Genomic DNA, 18,368 nt, shown 5'->3' with positions numbered 1-18,368 from the left:
TCTATGTTGCTATTGTCTATATTGTAATTGTTTTTAATAACCTGCCCAAGGACTGCGGTTGAAAATTAACCGGTTGGCTAAAACCGGCACTTTTACTGAAATGTTGATTAATGTGCACTGTCCCTGTAAAAATAAAAATAAACTCAAACTCAAACTCACACAACTTGTGATATCAGAGTCATTTTTTAATATGGCACAGAAATTAAATAAACAATTTGGTATAATTTCTATTGTGGAAGATTGAACAAATATGCTTCCATCTGTTTGCTTGGAATGATTTATAGCTATCACCTTTATCTGAGTATGAGAATGCCTACTGTTTCCCTTCGGGAAAACACGCAATACTCTAAAATGTTGTTTATTCATGCACCTGAATTCAGTAGCTGACTGAAGTTCAAATGGCTTTACTGCGTTTTGCCAGTGTCGGCTCACTTGACCTCAGTGTTTTACAGGTGAATCCTGCGCGTTAACGTTTATTGACAATGGATAATGCACCTGAAGTGAAACAAGCCTTATTGATCAACATTTAAGCCACAGGGGATCTTTCAAAGATATTATGCAGACTGTAAATAATAAACGTATATTCGGTCAACTATGTTCCCGACATGATTATGAGCCGTTCTCCCCTCTGCACCCTCCTGTGATTTCCACCTACATTTGGCTAGATAAAATAAGCCCTCAAAAGGCATTAACTCCCAGATTTGACGCATCTAGACCTAAAAAGAGGACACTAAGACCGACATATGTCTTTCAGTAAGAGTACTCATCAGAATTCTATAGCTCTAGACCAGTAGAGGGAGGAGAGACCATAATATCAGATAAAGTGTAGATAATAGGCTAATATATACTGTTGACAATATAAAGGAAACACCAACATAAAGTGTTTTAATAGGGCGTTGGGCCACAAGCCACCAGAACAGCTTCAATCCATCTTGGTATAGATTCTACAATTGTCTGGAACTCTATTGGAGGGATGCAACACAATTCTTCCATGAGAAATTCCATCGTTTGGTGTTTTGTTGATGGTGGTGGAAAACGCTGTCTAGGGATCACTCCAGAATCTCCCATAAGTTTTCGTGGCCCCTCTTTCAAAGTCTCTGAGATCTCTTCTTCTAGCCATGGTAGACAATATAATGGGCAACTGGACTTATTTATACATGACCCTAAGCATGATGGGATGTTAATTGCTTAATTCATATTTTTTTTAAATATAAAAATAGACCTGGGTAGGATTTGGCGATTACACCGTTTCAACTTCTAAGGTATACTATTTGCTTAGTAATGTTTTGTGTTGTCTGAGGACAATCTGCAGGGTTCAATTAGCTGAAATTGTCTACATTTTGAAAGAACTTTACCAGCATGTCCTAATATATCATCTTAGTGTGATGTTTTTGTCCTTTCCTATAGAAATCATAATTCTAACTGTTCGCATTGGGATCTAGATTTGAAAGGTTGAAGTTGTCAGCTTTGCATTGGTATGTTTAAAATAGACTCTATTATAAAACTATATTGGGCCCATTGACAGGTCCATCCTTCATGGCTGAACTGTTGCAGCCCTCACTTATGAAAAATAGAAAGGTTGTCGATTAGGGGGTGCCAACAAAACCTGGTAATGCAATTTATGTTTGCTGATCTCACCAAAGAGCTTTTACAACCGAGCTCCATCCTCTACATGTGACCGCTATGTCTTACAGATAAGTATAGGGTTATCTTAGGAAAAGCAATTCATGTGCCATTTGCACAGATTTCAGCAAAACAGCTTGGGGTTCTAATGGGTACCTGTTTGGGGTTCTATTGGGTACTTGTTTGGGGTTCTATTGGGTACCTGTTTGGGGTTCTATTGGGCACCTGTTTGGGGTTCTATTGGGCACCTGTTTGGGGTTCTATTGGGCACCTGTTTGGGGTTCTATCGGGTACCTGTTTGGGGTTCTTTTGGGTACCTGTTTGGGGTTCTATTGGGTACCTGTTTGGGGTTCTATTGGGCACCTGTTTGGGGTTCTATTGGGCACCTGTTTGGGGTTCTATCGGGTACCTGTTTGGGGTTCTTTTGGGTACCTGTTTGGGGTTCTATTGGGTACCTGTTTGGGGTTCTATTGGGTACTTGTTTGGGGTTCTATTGGGTACCTGTTTGGGGTTCTATTGGGCACCTGTTTGGGGTTCTATTGGGCACCTGTTTGTGGTTCTATCGGGTACCTGTTTGTGGTTCTATCGGGTACCTGTTTGGGGTTCTTTTGGGTACCTGTTTGGGGTTGTTTTGGGTACTTTGGGGTTCATATGGATATTTTGGGAAACATTTGGGTTGTTTTGGGTGATAGTAAGACCCTGCAGTAATTCCTAATTGTGGCCATCATGTTGTGGTCTGGGTGAAGCTGGTGCAGCTACACCCAGACCGGCCACACCCAGTCAATGGGACCAATATAGTCAGGCGCAGGACAGCACAGATGAGTAACACAAGTAACTTTACTCAAATATTCCAATAACATGTCGTAAGAGCTGCGGGCAGGCTGTGTGAACCCAACGGACAGGCTGTGTGAACCCAACGGACAGGCTGTGTGAACCCAACGGACAGGCTGTGTGAACCCAACGGACAGGCTGTGTGAACCCAACGGACAGGCTGTGTGAACCCAACGGACAGGCTGTGTGAACCCAACGGACAGGCTGTGTGAACCCAACGGGCAGGCTGTGTGAACCCAACGGGCAGGCTGTGTGAACCCAACGGGCAGGCTGTGTGAACCCAACGGGCAGGCTGTGTGAACCCAACGGGCAGGCTGTGTGAACCCAACGGGCAGGCTGTGTGAACCCAACGGGCAGGCTGTATGAACCCAACGGGCAGGCTGTATGAACCCAATGGGCAGGCTGTATGAACCCAATGGGCAGGCTGTGTGAACCCAACTGGCACACAACGTAATTTTGACTTCTTATTTTGAGAATATTCTGGTCGCAACGTCATATGATCACAAATATGACCAGTTTAAGACATATTTTTTGAGACGTCTTTATTATGACCAAAATATGACCATTTTATGACGTCATTTGCCTAACATCTTCCAAGCTGACTCATTCCAGACATCATTACAAGTCTCATGGCAGTCGTTATATAAAATAAATATTTCAATATTTAATCTTCTATCTGTGCAGAGCACATGTCACATTGTGCTCGAAAAAATGTCCCGTTGTTGGACAGGACCAGTAAAACGTTTGGACACGCCTACTCATTCCAGGGCTTTACTTTATGTTTCACTATTTTCTACATTGTAGAATAATAGTGGAGACATCAAAACTATGAAATATCAAATCAAATATTATTAGTCACATGCGCCGAATACCACAGTTTGAGAGCTTACAGTGAAATACTTAGTTACAAGCCCCTAACCGACAGAGCAGTTAAAAAAAAATATGGATAAGAATAAGAGATAAAAGTAACCATAAATTAAAGAGCAGCAAGATAACAATATATACAGGGGGGTACCGGTACAGAATCAATGTGCGGGGGCACCGGTTAGTTGAGGTAGTATGTACATGTAGGTAGAGTTAATTAAAGTGACTATGCATAGATGAAACCAGAGAGTGGCAGTGATGAGGGGAGGGGGCAATGTGAATAGTCTGGGTAGACTTTTGACTAGATGTTCAGGAGTCTTATGGCTTGGGGTAGAAGCTTTTGAGAAGCCTCTTGGACCTAGATTTGGCACTCCGGTACCGCTTGCCATATGGTAGCAGAGAGAACAGTCTATGACTAGGGTGGCTGGAGTCGTTGACAATTTTTAGGGCCTTCCTCTGACACCGGCTGGTATAGAGGTCCTGGATCGCAGGAAGCTTGGCCTCAGTGATGTACTCGGCTGTTTGCACTACCCTCTGTAGTGCCCTGCGGTCAGAGGCCGAGCAGTTACCATACCAGACAGTGATGCAAACAGTCAGGATGCTCTCGATGGTGCAACTGTAGAATCTTTTGAGGATCTGAGAACCCATGCCAAATCTTTTCAGTCTCCTGACGAGGAATAGGTTTTGTCGTGCCCGCTTCACGACTGTCATGGTGTGCTTGGACCATGTTAATTTGTTGGTGATGTGGACACCAAGGAACTTGAAGCTCTCAACCTGCGCCACTGCAGCCCCGCGTGCTCGGTCCTTTTTTTCCTGTAGTCCACAATCATCTCCTTTGTCTTGATCACGTTGAGGGAGACGTTGTTGTCCTGGCACGACACGACCAGGTCTCTGACCTCCTCCCTATAGGCTGTCTCATTGTTGTCGGTGCAAACATAATGATGGTGTTGGAGTCGTGCCTGGCCGTGCAGTCATGTGTGAACAGGGAGTAAAGGAGGTGACTGAGCACGTACCCCTGAGGGGCACCTGTGTTGAGGATTAGCGTTGCGGATGTCTTTTGCTTATTGATGAGCTTTGAGGGCACTATGGTGTTGAACGCTGAGCTGTAGTCAATGAATAGCATTCTCACATAGGTGATCCTTTTGTCCAGGTGTGATAGGGCAGTGTGGAGTGCAATAGAGACTGCATCATCTGTGGATCTTTTGGGGTGGTATGCAAATTGGAGTGGGGTCTAGGGTTTCTTTGATGATGGTGTTGATGTGAGCCATGACCAGCATTTCAAAGCACTTCATGGCTACAGATGTGAGTGCTACGGGTTGGTAGTCATTTAGGCAGGTTCCCTTAGTGTTCTTGGGCACAGGCACTATGGTGTTCTGCTTAAAACATGTTGGTATTACAGACTGGGACAGGGAGAGGTTGAAAATGTCAGTGAAGACACTTGCTAGTTGGTCATTGCATGCTCGCAGTACACGTCCTGGTAATCCGTCTGGCCCTGCGGCCTTGTGAATGTTGACCTAAGGTCTTACTCACATTGGCTGCGGAGAGCGTGATCACACAGTCTTCCAGAACAGCTGGTGCTCTCATGCATGTTTCAGTGTTATTTGCCTCGAAGTGAGCATAGAAGTAGTTTAGCTCGTCTGATAGGCTCGTGTCACTGGGCAGCTCTTGGCTGTGCTTCCCTTTGTAGTCTGTAATGGTTTGCAGGCCCTGCCACATCCGACGAGTGTCAGAGCCGGTGTAGTAAGACTCGATCTTAGTCCTGTATTGACGCTTTGCCTGTTTGATGGTTCGTCGGAGGGCATATATGGATTTCTTATAAGCTTCCAGGTTAGAGTCCCGCTCCTTGAAAGCGTCAGCTCTAGCCTTTAGCTAGGAAGAAAAAAACGTTGATTTCACTTAATTTTTACATTCAGTCATAAAATGCACATGTTTAACTTCATAAAAAACAAGTTCACGTAAAACAAATGACCCTATTAAGTGCCAAATAAAGTAACATTTCATCTTACATCAGCCATAAATCCATTATAGGAATCCCGGAACATATTCCAGTCTGTGATAGCAAAACAGTCGTGTAGCTTAGCATCTGCTTCATCTGACCACTTTTTTATTGATCTAGTCACTGCTTCTCCCTGCTTTAACTTTTTGCTTGTAAGCAGGAATCAAGAGGATTGAATTATGATCAGATTTGCCAAATGGAGGACAAGGGAGAGCTTCACATACGGAATCATGTAGTAAACAAATTAAATATATTTTATATTTTTCAAAGTAGCCACCCTTTGCCTTGATGACAGCTTTGCACACTCTTGGCATTCTCTCAACCAGCTTCACCTAGAATGTGCTCTGCACATCCCAGAAACATTACAAGAGCAAGAGATGTCAACCTGAAGCTGAACAAAAAGAAACCACAGAGGGCCTTCGCCCTGACCCAGAGAAAATAACAGCCATTCAGAACATGGGTACATCGACCGACGTCAGTTGAGACTATCAAACAGTTAGTCACACAACACCCAATGCTCAAATACTACGACCTGAATGATGAAGTCACACCGCAGTGTGATGCCAGTGAGACAGGTTTGGGCACAGCCCTTCTACAGAAAGGACAACCTGTTGCCTTTGCCTCCAGAACATTGACTCAGACAGAATAAAGATATGCACAGATTAAGAAAGAATTTCTCTCCGTTGTTTTGCATGTGACAAGTTTGACCAGATTCTGCATGGCAGAGAGTTCATCACAATACACAGAAACTATCTTTGTAACGTGTACGCTGGGAGTGAGGAAGAAACACAAAAAAGCGTACAGACATGAAACAGAGTCAATAATGCCTGAGGAAATAACCAAGGGGAGTGACAGATATAGGGGAGGTAATCAGGAAGGTCATGGAGTCCAGGTGATTATCATGAGGCGCCGGTGCGCGTAACGATTGTGGACGGCACTTATCATGTCACCATTTCAACTAAGACAATGGAGTCAATCAAAGCACACTGTTCCCAGGACCCACTGTTTCAGGCTCTGTACGCACAATTCAAAAACGGTTGGCCTGGACCCAAACAGGCTGTGAGTCACACACTGAAAGATTTCTGGATGTACAAAGAGGAGCTCACCACAGAAAATGGACTGATATTTAAAGGAAACAGGGTCTTCAAACCTGACATGTTACACACTGACTTTCTACACAAAATACACTTTGGCCACTCAGGTATAGAGGCTTGTCTCAGAAAGGCAAGTGATGCTGTTTTCTGGCCAAGGATTACGGAGGGCATAAAGATCTTTATCAGCAAATGTGCAACCTGCAACTCCATCCAGAAGAGACAACACAAGGAGACACTCATCCCCCACCAAATCCCTCCCCTCCCATGGCCCAAGATCAAGATAAAGGTGAAATAAAAAATCAATTTAAAAAAAAGATTGGGATGGACATGTTACACAGTCAATAAAAGCAACTACTTCCTCATGGTCGATTATTACTCTGACTACTGGGAGCTCGACGAACTGACTGACACCACATCAGACACCATCATTGAATTCTGTTAAAAGCAGTTCAGCAGACATGGCGTTACCCACACTGTTGTTTCTGATAATTCCCCCCCCCCCCCCTTCTCTCCGGAATGGACTTTCAAAACTGTGCTGATGACTTTAAACATGTGACATCTTCACCGTTTCACAGCCAAGGCAATGGCAAAGTGAAATCAGCAGTGAAAATGTCCAAAACGCTCTTTAAAAAAGGCTGCGATAGGATGGTGAAGACCCATAGAAAGCAGTGTTGGCATGGAGGAATAGTTCCAACAGAGGAACTTAACAGTTCTCCGGTACAGCGACCCCCCCCCGATCGACCACCAAACAAACACAGATGAGTGAAGGCCATGGAACGAACCCGCCAACCCAGCAGGTGGTGAACAACAGGCTGCTGATATGGAAGCCCACTGCCTGATGGAAGAGGGTAGTCCGCTTGTTGACTTTAAAGTTGATGCTTCTGAAGGTGTTTTTCTTACCAGGGTCATGTTTTCACTGGCACAGGTCTAACCCCAGTTCTCCTGTTCAATGAGTCGAATAGGAGTTATCTTCATTTGTGGGCTAAAGGAAGATGTTACTAGATGTCGCCAAGCCAATAGATGGTGCTGCTGTCATGTGTTTCTGAGTGTGATACTATATAGTACTAGTGAGCCAGGTTAGGCATTACTTACTATGCACTGAATGGAACTGTATGTATGCTACAGAGTGATGCTGAAGTAAATACTTCATAATCAACATTACCTTGCTCTTGTAGAGAATAAACACTATAGAAAACACCCTCCAACGTGATGGTGCAGACAGAACATGCTTTCCATCCGATCCTGAAACCTCTGCTACAAGCAGGCCGTATGGTTGTATGATTTAGCTTGCTCTGGACTCCAGAGATGTGACATAATGTATACCTACTTGTTATTGGCTGCTAACATGAATGACTTTCTGCTCCAAATGCAGGTGTAAAATGCAGTTTATTTCTGTAGCCTGTCTTGCATTTTGAAAATACCTTTATGGTTGTAATGACAGGCAAACATTTGGAGTTAGGTTCGATATAGTATAATACATCTATTTTGACTGGAATTGTGTTGGTTATTGTTAATATTGGTTATTGTTAATATTGGTTATTGCAGAATTGATTCCGTTTCAAAAGAGTTTCGTAAAATACTTTACTCCTCGAATTGTTCAGATTGTGCTGCTTTCCCCTTTGTTAGTAAAACTTTCTCAACAAGTCTGTGACCACAGTCGCAGGAAATGTTATTTTTGAGGTGCCATGTTTGGTTTGAGCACATGTACCCAAAAACCTCTGTGCATGGCCCTGAATCTTCTCATCAAGCTTTTAAGCTGAAAAATCTGGAACAATCATGCATTTTGTGATAAAAGCGCTACATTATGCACAGAGATAGACTCCTGTCAAATCTTGACATTTTAGTAGAAACTCTGATCCAGAGCAGTTAGTGTTGAGTGTTTTGCTCAAGAGCACATCAACAGATTTTTCACATAGTCTGTTCTGGGATTCAAACCATCATCCTTTGGTTACTGGCCCAACGCTCTTAACCGCTAGGCTACCTACCCACCTGAAAAGATTCAGATATAGAGCCACTCCAGATTTGGATCCTGGGGGGGTATGGTAGCCATTTTTCAAAATGGCCACCAACGGTTGGCCTACCATTATCTTCCAATTCAGAAGAGAGGTACAATTTGGAACAGAGGTAGGCTTATGGACAACCCAGGGGTGTGGTGGTCATCTTTTGAAATGGCCACAGACAGTAATACAATTTACAGTTGACCTATTTTGAGATGAACACACCAAATTTGACACAGAGGTCAAATTTTACAAATCTTTAATCTACAAAAAGTAATTGCCTTTTAAAATGAATACACTTCTTGCCCATATTTCTGGCCCTGGATCTCCTGAAAACCAAAAGGTTTGACAGTAACACAGGATATTACAATTATAGAGGGAAACACAGTCATTTAGGCCAAACATTTTATTTATTTATTATAATTTTTTAAAGATAAGTGTAGCAGAGGTGAGTTAAAATGTTCTAGTGATGAAGTAGCCCTGCCTGCAACTTACAACCACCCTTGGCCATATTCTAAATATTTGTTTAGGTCTAATGACTGGGGTTCACATCCTACCAGTAACATGAGCATGTAAACAAATGGCTGCGAAAGCTACTTTGCAATGGAAAATATCACAGCCATTAAATTGGAATAGTTCACAATTGCTGTGGACAATTATCTCAAGCTGTGTCTGTCAGAACTGTGCTTGGCACAAAATATTTTACTGTCAACCTGTTTCATGATGTAACGAGTGCACCGAGAGTCAGGAAGCAAGTACAGGGAGTGAGTGTTTTAATAAATAAACACGAAACACAAACAATGCACCGACATGAAACAGAGTCAATAACACCTGAGGAAAGAACCAAGGGGAGGGACAGATATAGGGACGATAATCAAGGAGGTGATGGAGTCCTGGTGATTGTCATGAGGCACAGGTGTGCTTGACGATGGTGACAGGTGTGCGGGATATTGAGCAGCCTGGTGACCTAGAGGCCGGAGAGGGAGTGTAAGTGACACATGAACAAAGTACGACACACTAGTTTTTCTAATTTCAGCTGAAGATGTTCTGCAAATGTAACAAATTAAAGGCCATGTAGTATATATCCAAGTCAGTGGCTTTTTGGTTAGAGTGTTTGCCCTGAGAGTGGAAGGTTCTTATTTCGATTCCCAGCCAAGCCGTACCTAAGACAGTAAAAATGAGACCGTCTCTGCTTGGAGCCACCACAGCATTAAGCAACTGGAGTGGGGCAAGGCCCTGTGACAGACTAGTGTTCTGTCCACTTGTAGAATCAAACTGTCCACTATGGCAGGTACGCCCCTATGAGGTGTTCCATCACTTCCTGTACTCTAAGGGACCTCCAACCTCATCATTCAAAATAATAATTATTGGGTTAGTGCTTCCAAACACAGCAACAGACAATATACACCCTTTGAAGAAGAGTGTTATCAGGAGAAGGTACAGCATTAAAAGCCCTGGAACTAACCAGCTAATGTACTAGTGGCTTGGACCTGACCTCCTTTATTCAAGTGTATGGTCTGCCATGCTCCACAGGGGCTGAAGCTGTGTTGGCTCCATATCCAAATCTTTTCAAGGTCCATGAATATACATTTGTGCCAAAAATGCAAAAACACCTATATTATTTTTGCTTAGCTGCCCCACTATTCAATTACATGGAATTCAAAGGGCTTTATTGGTGTGGAAAACATATGTTTACATTGCCAAAGCAAATTGAATAGACAATAATTAGCAAATAGTTGAAATATGAGAGGGAGAATAAATAAACAGATAAGTATAGTGTAACGGCAGATTTCCTCTTCGTCTGAAGAGGAGGAAGGATCGGACCAAGATGCGGCGTGGTACGTGTTCATATCGTTTATTTTATAAACAGAAACTGAACACTAATGAAATACAAGAAACAAGAAACGAATACGTGAAAATACCAAACCGAAACAGTACCGTGTGGCGACAAACACAGACACGGAAACAACCCAACAGTGAAACCCAGGCTACCTAAGTATGATTCTCAATCAGAGACAACTAACGACACCTGCCTCTGATTGAGAACCATACTAGGCCGAAACAGAAACCTAAACATAGAAACACAAAACATAGACTGCCCACCCCAACTCACGCCCTGACCATACTAAACGAAGACAAAACAAAGGAAAATAAAGGTCAGAACGTGACATATAGGTTGTATTTACAATGTTGTTTGTGTTCCACTGGTTACCCTTTTCTCATGGCAACAACGGCCACTATCTCACACGATAACTTGATGACCAGCACGTTTGGCCTGAGAGAAGGGTTTCCACTAGTTTTCATTATGCTAGATCGATCCACCATCGCTGTTTCCCAAAAAGTGACCTCATCACAGAGCTCTACGCTGGCATGTTTTACAAGGAGCACATGTTGTCCTAAATACATTTAGGAGCACAATGAAAATATTTGAGGAAGAGTGATTTTATCATAATAAATGACAAACACTTGTTGAATACATGTTTTATTTGTTAACTGTTAGTCATTTCTTATCATAAAAACACTTGTTGAATAAAAACTTTCTCAAATACTCTGGTGGGACTCGCACTCACATGTCTGTCTGTGAGAGATCAGATTCTCTGACGTGTCTATTCGCTAGCAGTTGAGCAAGCTTAAACTAACATTGAAAAACACTAGTGTGTGAACAGAATGATGTAAATAGCCAAGGAACACAAGTACAGTCACACTTTAGTAGACTTGTGGTTAAGTTAGACCAACTTTTGTGCCTGTGTGCTTGTAAAAAAATTTATTTCAGCACTTCACTCAGTGCGCACAGCCCCCGTCAAGTACTGTTGCTGCTTGAGGTGGGCTTTATGGGACTCATAGAAGTTTGTGTGATTAGCTACCTCTATGAAACAAAATGGCAGAAAACGAAATACTTTGAATAACTATGACAGCAATTTGTTGATGCAAAGCACAACTCACACCTGCTAATACTTGACTTTTTTCAGTTTTTCACATCTATTTTTTTGACACATACAGTACGGGAGTAAATGGTCACACTGTAGAGCCCTGCATCACAAAGATTGGTTAACAGTGAATGCATGGTAGATAAGGATGGGGTTTATTTTAGAAGAAAAAGTTGCCGATAACTGTAAAGATCTCTTCACACATCTAAGTGCAGTACACCATCTCAACATGGCTTCCAGTTACTTCCTTATGCTGTCAGGAGGGCTGTTGCAGGTTGTATGTATTATCTAACACATAGCTTGACTATATGAAAACAGTGACTGATTACGTCTTTATATTCTTCTTTAAGGCTCTGCATCTGTTGTGACATAATTCGTAAGTTCTCTTATTGGCCGCAGATCAATTGTTAGACTCAAATGGCACTGTTTTGAACATAGACAAACACCGGAGGGCAAAGGTCATTGTGACCAGCCTTGCATTACATTTTAGCAGTCTATTTAACCTTTATTTAACTAGACAAGTCAGTTAAGAACTAATTCTTATTGACAATGACGGCCTACCTCAGCCAAAGCCTAACCCGGACAACGCTGGGCTAATTGTGCACCGCCTTATGGGACTCCCAATCACGGCCGGTTGTGATACAGCATGGAATCGAACCAGGGTCTGCAGTGACGTCTCTAGCACTGAGATGCAGTGCCCAAACATTGTTATCCAGAGTGACTTACAGGCACAATTAGGGTTGTGTCTTGCTCAAGGGCACATCAACAGATTTTTCACCTAGTCGGCTTGGGAATTCAAACCAGAGACATTTCGGTTACTGGCCCAATGGTCTTAACTGCTAGGCTACCTGCTACCCATGCATCTCAATCAAGCAGACATCATCTATGGTCAGGGTGTTGATTTCACACCACATCCAGAGGTTTGGAGAAACGTGTGTTCTGCAGTAGTTACATCATTAATGGTCCTAATGGTAGCAGTTGACGTTATTCTTTTGTAACACAGACCCCAATGCAAATCAGGGGGAAGAAAATAGGTTTATTAAAATAGGACAAATCATGTTTGGAAGTAGATGGTCATTCTCCCCTGTCTTCAGTGGTGCTCTCCTGTGATTCTCTCCAGTGGTGCTCTCCTGTGATTCTCTCCAGTGGTGCTCTCCTGTGACGCTCTCCTGTGACGCTCTCCTATGATTCTCGCCCGTGATTCTCTCCTGTGATTCTCTCCAGTGATTCTCTCCTGTGATTCTCTCCAGTGAACAAAGGTACAGGATTTAGTTTATAACCCAGCCCTGTGGTTGACCAATTAGAATAACTTGCAATAAAACTGGGCCAATGGCCAAACAACAAGTATCCTATTTCAGACTCAATATATAGACAGATTCCTCCCATGTCTCCGCATTAATCCCCCATTACAGAAAAAACACTATTTCCCTTGATCATTAGTACTGCATTGATCTCTCGTCCTCGGTCTCTGCGTTGTGTATTTATCTCCAAAATGTTCTTACACTCCCCCAGACCATTTTTAAAAAGAAATATACTTCAAATGTCTTAGAAAACAATAAAAACAGGAAAAAAGACATCATTCACATTAAACACCTTCCATTTCTATAAAACACAAAGGGCATATTGTACTTGCTGTTACAATAAGATACAGATTTTAAACAAAGTCGGGTAAGCCACTGTATCGAACCACCTCTGCTCTAAACCTTTCTTCAAATTCAACAAACGCTTTGAGAACACATTTGGTTCTCTCCCCACAATTGGTGTTTGCATTGGTCAGAACCTTAAGGAAAACATTGTGGGGTGTTTGGTTGAGCGTGCAGAGATTGACACAGAGACAGGGAGGCTTTAGTCCGCAAAAACAACTTTACTCAGACAGTCTTTATCCCCTTACACTTGTGTCTATAAGGTAGTCGTTTTGGAATTGTTAGCTAGATTACTTGTTGGTTATTACTGCATTGTCGGAACTAGAAGCACTTCGCTACACTCGCATTAACATCTGCTAACCATGTGTACGTGACAAATGAAATTAGATTTGATTTTGATTTAAATAAATATATCAAAGAAATCACTTAGGTTTAGCTCGGTCTTTCTTCTCTCTTTTGCTTGGTGTCAGTCTCTCCCTCACGGTGTGCCATCGTGCTCCTTTTATTTAGCCTCCACGGCTGGTTGGCACTTTCCTCTAATTACCTCCACTTGGAGCTGTCCGAGTCTGGGTGCCTAGCCCCTGTATCCCCAGCAGAGGGAGCCAACGTTGCCTCACGTACCTCCCCTCTATTACCATCCGTTAGTCACCTCTGTCAGTATCTGTTGATTCAAAGCCAGGCAGTGCTGACCAGATGCTTGAAACCTGATCTGCCTTGCACAACTCAGCCTGAGGATAGATTGAGGGAACAAATGATCCGCAGATGGGGGTCAAGTTGGTTTTTACGACTCTTTTATATAATTGTTGAATTTCTTCTTTCAAGGTTTTGATCTGTTCACCAAGAGCTTTCAAACTATCTGTATCTCTCTTCAATGTCCTGTCATGATTGTCCAGAAATAATTTCTCATCCCATTTTCTTACTTTGGCTAAAACAGTTAAAGACCATCTTGTTTTTGTCAGACATTTAGACATCCTCTGAATTTTTCCCCAAGCTTTTTGTGCATCAGACAGATTCCATATTCCATCTTTGTCAACAATGAATGAATATTCCTTTATTATCTCTTACCTACACATCTCTACTCTGAAATGGTTCTTCATATGACTAGACAGTGAGTGGTTTTCTCACTTTACAATGACATTATATTAACTTCAAAAGCTGTATAATATATTTATCTCTATGTTTATTTATTTAGTTAACCCTAAAATGTAACCCCTTTTAAGGACTTAAACCTCTTCTAGAACCCAACATGTTTCTGTAGGGCTTGGCTACCCATAAAACTGTGTGTTCACATCAAAAAGCTTCTTGAAGGCCTACGTTAACCACACCTGTAAAAATTGCTACTCAACGAGCAACTCACTTCTATGCGACAAGAAGGTTTCACCAAAATGAAAAGACTCTAACCTTTTCATAGAGAACTTGAACCCCTATAGTAGAGAACAAAGACAAAGGCCTCAAACCTTTTCATAGAGAACAAAGGAAGTCTGTTATGGAACTCGACCCCTTGTACATAACGGATACACATCAGTCATTGCACGCACTAATTTGAACCTGATTTGGTTCTTTTAAAATAGACTCACCCTGCACTTATGCCATTAATCAGGAGATTAAGAGTTGAGTTCTCTCCAGTGATTCTCTCCAGTGATTCTCTCCTGTGATTCTCTCCAGTGATTCTCTCCAGTGATTCTCTCCAGTGATTCTCTCCTATGATTCTCTCCAGTGATTCTCTCCAGTGATTCTCTCCAGTGATTCTCTCCTATGATTCTCCCCTGTGATTCTCTCCTGTCCTCAGTGGTGCTCTCCAGTAATTCTCCCCTGTGATTCTCTCCAGTGATTCTCTCCAGTGATTCTCTCCAGTGATTCTCTCCAGTGATTCTCTCCAGTGATTCTCTCCAGTGATTCTATCCTGTGATTCTCTCCAGTGATTCTCTCCAGTGATTCTCTCCTATGATTCTCTCCAGTGATTCTCTCCTGTGATTCTCTCCAGTGATTCTCTCCAGTGATTCTCTCCAGTGATTCTCTCCAGTGATTCTCTCCTATGATTCTCCCCTGTGATTCTCCCCTGTCCTCAGTGGTGCTCTCCTGTGATTCTCCCCTGTGATTCTCTCCAGTGATTCTCTCCAGTGATTCTCTCCAGTGATTCTCTCCAGTGATTCTCTCCAGTGATTCTCTCCTGTGATTCTCTCCAGTGATTCTCTCCAGTGATTCTCTCCAGTGATTCTCTCCTATGATTCTCTTCAGTGATTCTCTCCAGTGATTCTCTCCTATGATTCTCTCCAGTGATTCTCTCCAGTGATTCTCTCCAGTGATTCTCTCCAGTGATTCTCTCCAGTGATTCTCTCGTGTGATTCTCTCGTGTGATTCTCTCGTGTGATTCTCTCGTGTGATTCTCTCCAGTGATTCTCTCCTGTGATTCTCTCCAGTGATTCTCTCCAGTGATTCTCTCCTGTGATTCTCTCCTGTGATTCTCTCCTGTGATTCTCTCCAGTGATTCTCTCCAGTGATTCTCTCATGTGATTCTCTCCTGTGATTCTCTCCAGTGATTCTCTCCTGTGATTCTCTCCAGTGATTCTCTCCTGTGATTCTCTCGTGTGATTCTCTCGTGTGATTCTCTCCAGTGATTCTCTCCTGTGATTCCCTCCAGTGATTCTCTCCAGTGATTCTCTCCAGTGATTCTCTCCTGTGATTCTCTCCAGTGATTCTCTCCTGTGATTCTCTCCAGTGATTCTCTCCTGTGATTCTCTCCAGTGATTCTCTCCAGTGAACAAAGGAACAGGATGTAGTTTATAACCCAGCCCTGTGGTTGACCAATTAGAATAACTTGCAATAAAACTGGGCCAATGGTCAAACAACAAGTATCCTATTTCAGAGTCAATATATAGACAAATTCCTCCCATGTCTCCGCATTACAGAAAATACACTATTTCCCTTGATCATTAGTACTGTACTGACCTCTCGTCCTCGGTCTCTGCGTTGTGTATTTATCTCCAAAATATTATTCTACTAATGACGGGAATTGTGACTGTGATTGTTTTGTAAATATTGCATCTTTGATTTAAGTTGTCTTTTCTGTTTAACCCTCTTTTCTTTCAGCACAACATCTGAGACAAAGACAACTGTCATGTTCATTAGTGGAACAGTTCCCTTGCCTCGAGGATTCAGAGGGGTAAAAACTGTAAGTTAGGTTTCCATTTTGAAACTCACTGTATTATCTTTCATGCATGAGCTCTGCTATTTCCACCAAAAGGGTGCCCTTGAAGGTGTAATACCTTTGGATTGGTTTGACCAAATCCTAGCCATATTGAACACAAAGGGGTCTTTAAAAAATAATAATAACACAGACTTTTATGTTCAAGGATGCTTGGTACACCCTTAGATGATGCCACTTCTACTGGTTTCCTTGAGGAACGCCTCAGGAACCTGAGAAAGAGACGTCGGAGACCAGAACGGCTCAACTCTACATCTGCAGCCGCTGAAGATAACAGACAAAGCAGGAATCCTGTATTGACAATGATATTAGGCCACATTTTAGTTTGATGGTTTCCTAGATGGTCTACTGTATTTCAGACATCAGATGCAATTTTGTTGATATACACAGCTCACTATATTTAGGGAAAGAGGGATTTCCCAGGTGAAATGTAACTTGATATGACATACTTTTTTGCCAGTGACGACCCGACATTCAGGGCAGGTGGAGCAGAGTCCCACCTGTTTGGAGTCACACATTTTTAGCTTAAAAACATAACATAAATATTCGTGTGGTTTTTTTTCGGGGGGGGGGGGGGCTGTTTTGCATGTTATTTTGCCATTAATATGTGTCACATTTCAGTTCGCAAACATTGTAAAAAAAATCATTTAATTAATAAAGCCGCAGACAAACATGGTCTCTTTTTTGATTTCTTGAGTAAGGCAGCTCCACAATGCAGGTGCTTCAGCCCAGCCCCAGTGTTTTCTGTGGTGGTGGGGCAACCAGCGTAAAATACGGAGCGTAGGGGTTGGCTATATTATCTAGTTGCACCGTGATTGGCTCAGTGTTCTGTCACTCATGGGGACACTAAGTCACTGCAAAATCTAAGGGTAGCGCTGGAAAATTCAAGCCCCTTGAATGCTACCATAGAGTTACATTAGAAGTGCCCGTCCAAGAAGGTTCAGGGTCATTGGCTACAGATAGAATGATGTCAAATCATGTTATATGTACAGTACCTTTGATTGGACTGATCATGTCAACATCATACTTTCAAAATCTTGGCTAGCAAGTTAGCAGTTATCATCATCATGAATTAAGTCAACAATCTGCTGGCAAACCCTTTTCAATCCTTGTCATATGAAGATAAATTATAGATCAAATGTATCGGTGCTCATCGGCCTTTGGACATAAACATTACACAACAAGTTGGAAATCGCTAATTCAACAATGACTGGTTTGGAAAGAATCAGTGGCTAACTGCAAACATTGCAAAGCAATCACTAGCCCGAGTGGGTTCATGGTCCCAATTCTGGGTTTAAGGGTCTCTTTTCCAAGCTTAAAATTATAAACATTCAACATTGGCCATGCTGTCAATTCAGCACGATTTCTGCCACGTTCAAAACAACTGTTAACTCGGAACTGGCAAATCTATCTTCAATGAGTTCAAGACAACTGGGAATCTCGGGGAAAAACAAGCTCAGACTGGAAAAATATGTTTTGAATGGTCACACATCTCGGAATTGTAAGTCGGGAACTTGGGCCTCTTTCTAGAGCTATGACCTGAAGATCACTGACGTCATCATGATTCAACCTTGTTTTTTCCAGAGTTCCCAGTTGTCTTGAAAGCATTATAAATGCAGAGAATGACAGATTTTGATGATAAAGTTTGATTAAATAATTTGCCCACAAAGGACATAGTTTACACATCTCAATTGTCAGTAGAAACCACATTTATTTAAGCAAGTCAGCCATATCAGCATTGTTTTTTTAAAAGGTAGTAAATGAGGCTAAATTAACTGTTTCGCTGTCAGACAAGGCTCCGCTGATAGCCAGGTGTAGCAGTGGTAAGGTGTTGGGACTGCTGTTGGGACAGCTTTATGTAGGCCCTAACAGATTGTGGGCACAGTTTGTCACCATTATAGTGCAATGAATGTATTGTTTAGTGTTGTGTTGTGTTGTGGCTTTGCTGGCATGCATCCTCAACAAGTCAGTGTGTCAAATTTCTGCCCTGCTAGAGCTGCCCTGGTCAACTGTAATTGCTGTTGGAAAGTGGAAACGTCTAGGAGCAACGACGGCTCAGCCACGATGTGGTAGGCCACACAAGCTCACAGAATGTGACCGCCGAGTGCTGAAGCGCGTAGTGTATAAAAATCACCTGTCTTCGGGTGCAACACTCAATACCGAGTTCTAAACTGGAGCAGTGGAAACA

General features: G+C 42.4%; 1 long non-coding RNA gene across 1 annotated transcript; it reads left to right on the top strand.

Moving 5' to 3' along the window:
• Positions 1–12,479: 12,479 nt before the first annotated feature.
• LOC109880503 (uncharacterized) lies at positions 12,480–16,848 on the top strand. The gene is made up of 3 exons (XR_002253706.2): positions 12,480–12,591; positions 16,066–16,147; positions 16,329–16,848. It is a non-coding gene; the product is annotated as an uncharacterized LOC109880503 (long non-coding RNA).
• Positions 16,849–18,368: the final 1,520 nt, after the last annotated feature.

Source organism: Oncorhynchus kisutch, linkage group LG13 (genome assembly GCF_002021735.2).
Source record: "Oncorhynchus kisutch isolate 150728-3 linkage group LG13, Okis_V2, whole genome shotgun sequence".
Taxonomy (NCBI): Eukaryota; Metazoa; Chordata; class Actinopteri; order Salmoniformes; family Salmonidae; genus Oncorhynchus; species Oncorhynchus kisutch.
The sequence above is the reverse complement of the archived record's forward strand: the minus strand, read 5'-3'. Positions and strand labels throughout refer to the sequence as shown.